Source organism: Podarcis melisellensis, assembly GCF_964234715.1.
Source record: "Podarcis melisellensis genome assembly, chromosome: 2".
NCBI classification, from domain to species: Eukaryota; Metazoa; Chordata; class Lepidosauria; order Squamata; family Lacertidae; genus Podarcis; species Podarcis melisellensis.
The window spans coordinates 102,135,632-102,140,120 of record NC_138529.1 but is presented as its reverse complement, the minus strand read 5'-3'; the positions used below and the strand labels follow the sequence as shown (position 1 = coordinate 102,140,120).

Genomic DNA, 4,489 nt, shown 5'->3' with positions numbered 1-4,489 from the left:
GTCTGTTCTGTATCGTGTGGATCTTTTGCATGAAATACATACATCCTGATATGCATAATTGTGTGCAATTTTTGCACATATTTCTGCAAATTATGTATCTTTAAAAGCTTTTCAGTGTACAGTCATACCATGGTTTCCGAACAGCTTAGTTCCTGAACGTTTTGGCTCCCGAATGCCGCAAACCCGGAAGTGACTGTTCCGGTATGAGAACTATTTTTGGAAACCGAACGTCTGGCGGGGCTCCGCAGCTTCTGATTGCCTGCAGGAGCTTCCTGCAGCCAATCGGTAGCTGCGCTTTGGTTTTGGAACGTTTTGGAAGTCAAACGGACTTCTGGAACAGATTCTGTTCGACTTCCGAGGTACACCTGCACTTTACCATTAAACAAATGCATATCATATGCATTTTAACTATAAAACATGCATTTTTGCATGCACATTCTGCACACCAAAACTGTGCTGCAAAATCCTGAGAAGTGCATAATCCAGACAGGAGTTGAATTCTGATCTGCAAGCATGTTCAGGTCCATCAAATTGGATCAGACTGCTTCAAGCAGCAAACCAAAGGAATACTTCCTCCATCCCTACCCATAGCCCCTGCCAAATAAATTGCTATAACTTTGATATATAACACAGCTAAAAGTGGCTGCATGACAATAATCCAAACAATCTGCTTGCTGCTGTTTAGCTAGAATTTCCTCTCTTTTTATTTATTTTTTACAATAAAACTACTGAGCAAGTGGTTTTGTTCTAGGGAAAAAAAGTTTCTTGGAAAATGTACGAGAGACTGGAAGAATTTTGGACTACAGTACTTGCAGCATGTAGGACTATATACATACAAATTGTTATGAGTTTGGGGAGGTTTAGGTTGTATGCCAAGTCCCTTCTAATGCTTGCAATAGACAAGCTGGCTTGTCCCAGTGGAACCAGCACCCAAATAACTTTTAAGCCCTGTGTCTTGTTTGAGGGACAAGGGCCTCTCATTGTGCAGGTTCTGGAATGTTTCATGAGATTTCATGGGACCACCTGAGTTCCCACGAGATCTTGCAAGAGAATCCCTAGTCTTCTGGAGCTGGTGCACTGAGAGGGCCTTGCTAAAGTCTGCTGTTCGATGCAAGGTGGGCGTCTCTTGCTAATGCCTGGTGTCTGAGACAAAATGGAGTGTCTTCGGTTTTCCTTAATATATGTTCCCATCATTGGCTCTGCTTCCAGCTGCCACTGGTCCCTTTGCCTTCTGCCCTACCAATCTGAATGAGCACCAGCTGCTACTGGAATTTCGGCACCTGTGAGAAGACAAAGCTTATGGTTTTAAAACGGCCTTGCTAAAAACAAGCAAACCCAAATGCAACTATTTCAGTCCATGCAACCTCCCACACACAACTACTTATACTTGCAGATCTCCGCTGCCTATCTCGCACACCCACCCACAGCTGTAAACAACAAGGTCGTGGCTTCAAATTGTTGGTGAACGGATTAAACAGAATGTCATTTTATTATCTATTGTATTCAAAGGCCCCCTTAGTTAAAGAGACGGGAGAATTTCTGATTGTGAGCCCATCATGTTGCAAGCATTAATGCTTCCGTCAATGGAAGGCCCCCTCCTGTGTGCGCTAGCCTGACATCAGAAAGCATTAATCTCACCCTGGCTGATACACAGAAATGCAGCCCTGATCTCCTATTAAAGGATGAAATTACTAGCGCTCAACCCTTTGCCAGCAATGCATTATGGTGCCGCCACTGCCGCCGCCGCTAATCAGCAAACGCCGTCCCCTGGCAACGCATCACGCTGGTGACTTGTCATAAAAGCGACTTTGACTTTTCATTAGTGTATATAAATCTTCGCCTTTCAGCATTGGAAACTCGGTAGGGTTACATTAGCACCCATCGGTGCCAATAAAGCACCGTAGCGGGACAGGAAATAACACGAGGCCTCCTGTCTCCAAATCATTGTCATCATCAAAATCACAAACACCCCTCCCTTGAAATAAATCTCTGTTCGCTTTAAGACAAAACAAACCTCAGGTCACTGAGGTGATAAGAAGCTTCAGAAATTAAAGCAGTGCTGTTGTTGACATGAGAGCACTCAAACCATTTCTCATATCTCAGTAAGGAACTTGGGAAGCTGCTTCAGAATAATCAGGTCATAGCCAATGTGGGAACTGAACCAGGGGTTTTCCCAGGAAGCACTGTGGTACTTCAGTTCAAGCACTATTCAAGGTTCAGAACTTAAGGCAGACTGTGGCCAAATTTGCGCTATGCCTTATATTTGTATGGTGGTAGTGCTGCTTTTGTGACACAGATTGGGTCATCCACATGGTCATCTGATCCCAACACTTGGCATCAACATCCCCAGTAACTTTTCACCGTTTGTCCTTAGGCTTTTCAAAAAAAACCTGGGCCAGTCGATTAAAGGACTTTGCTACCTTAATGAAATCTCTTTCTTGCTGGCTTGGGCCTCCCACGCCTGTGTTAAGCACACAGCTTGCTGATTTCCACTTTACAAGGATTCGCCTCTGCCAAGCAGTATCTTGAAACTACTCACAAAGTGGCTGAGGGAGAAATATCCCCCATTTCTGCCAACCAACCTGGCTCTTTATAATTTAGACTGGCAAATTCCACCCTCGGGGCAATAGCCCTTGGCTGTTTGCATGACTTTGCCCTGGGGTGGGGTGGAGAGGGCACACTGCATTTTCATAGCAGAGAGGCAGGTTTGTTTGTGGTGGAATGGAGTTCTTTACCTGGAAAGAAACAGAACCAAGCATTTTTAACCTGTTGAGGGAAAAGCAAATAGATTGGGAAATTCTTTCTCACCTCCCAGCTCCAGTGCAAATTGCCTGTTTGTGTGTGGGGTGTGTGTGTGTGTGTGTGTGTGATTCAGAGCACACTAAGAGTTAAAGGCCCCAACCCTTCAAGCTAGGGCCTCAGTCGGGATAGAACCTATTGCACTGGCCATTGTTAGCCAAAATGGCGCCCTTCAGATGTTGCTGCTATTGGTTTAGCAATCTCTCTCTCCTTTCAGGGAACTTTAGGAATTGTCACCCCGTGAGGGGAATGGGGCCCTCCTTACAACTCTCGGCTCTCTTAACAAACTTCTTGTCATGGTTCTTGCCATCCATCTGTCTCAAGACACAATGGATTGCACCTCCGGGGATGAAGTCAAACCGCTGCGTTAGCAACACTGGAGTGATCTCTCTAGGGCTCAAGTCTGGGAAGTATGTATGGAAGTCCTGGGCTGCAGAGCAATACGTTTGGCATCAGCTTGGCTGCAGGAATTGCTGGAAGGAGGCGTACAAGGCACTATCCAACTGTCTTAGGGACTCCACTCCAGATTGTGTTTACTCCTTAGTCATTTATTCTCTCAAAGACATCCCACAAGGCAGCAGAGGTTTAGGACCAGAGTTTTCCTTCTTTTAGAGGCACTACCTTCCAAGGCTGATGAGCAACATCTGCCCTCACTTCTTACTGCACATGAAGAAACCACCTTCTTGATCGTTGGGCCCACTCTTGGTCTTGTCCGCTCAATCCACTGGAAGCTGTCTTCGCATGCAGGGGGAAGTCCCCAACTCACTGAGGGTTTTTGAGACCCATTGGCTACCCTCACCTGGTTTAGCTGACCAGTTCAAGCTGCTCCCCAGGGTGTGTGGGCCGCTGCACATGCTGACAGCTTCTAGAAGCCATCAGGTGAGAGCTGAGTGCAGGGTGGGGACCAAAAGTGGACAAACTACCCTAGAAGGAGCACAACACATTCACCACCAAAGGTACTAGCTCTCCCCTAGCGCTCCATACACCCTGAACTGCAGCTTAACAAACTACAGCTCCCACAATCCTTTTCAGTAAAGTCATGGTGGTTTAAAGTGGCATCGTAGTGCTCTGAGTGTGTGGTGGGAATGTGGCCTAAGGCATCCCTAGCATGAGCAGCAGGCCCAGCGCTGGGCTCCGTGCATTCTTCCGCTTATCTCTGCTCTCCAGTCTCCTAAATTGCATCCATCTCCCTCTAACTGCTGCCCTTGGATGCAGCGCTGAGTCCAATTAGGGATTGTACTATCAATACCATCCCAGTTCACCTTCTATCCCCGTCTTAAGGGGTGCTCAACAAAAAGCCTTCTTGAAGTTCAACTGCATTGAATTTCCAGGCTTCACTCCTGAGAGAGTTCTCTATTGTCGGCCTCACAAAAGATTTCTCGGAGTGTGACCTCCTCTTTACAAATCCTTTGACTAACTCTGGCCACTCGCTGTGAAACGTGCGGAAGGATTTTTCCTGGCTTCCTCCACTCGGTGTGGAATGGAGAATATTTGCTTGCCTACAGACCTGCCTCTTCTTGCTTCATCCCTTTCTCCCTAACCTCATTCTCTTCTTCATTCTTCTTCTTCTTCTTCTGAATGTGGAGGGCACGTGTGCCTCTCTTAAAAGCTTAAAGTAATTACAATTTTCCAGGGTGACGGCACAAAAATGTTAACTGTTAGTTAATTGTAGCGCCACTGCCGACGTTTT

At 46.3% G+C, this 4,489-nt stretch overlaps 1 long non-coding RNA gene across 1 annotated transcript; it reads right to left on the bottom strand.

The window, feature by feature from the left end:
* Positions 1-675: 675 nt before the first annotated feature.
* LOC309362684 lies at positions 676-2,298 on the bottom strand. The gene is made up of 2 exons (XR_014165083.1): positions 2,015-2,298; positions 676-1,280 (listed from the first exon to the last, which is right to left on the bottom strand). It is a non-coding gene; the product is annotated as an uncharacterized lncRNA (long non-coding RNA).
* Positions 2,299-4,489: the final 2,191 nt, after the last annotated feature.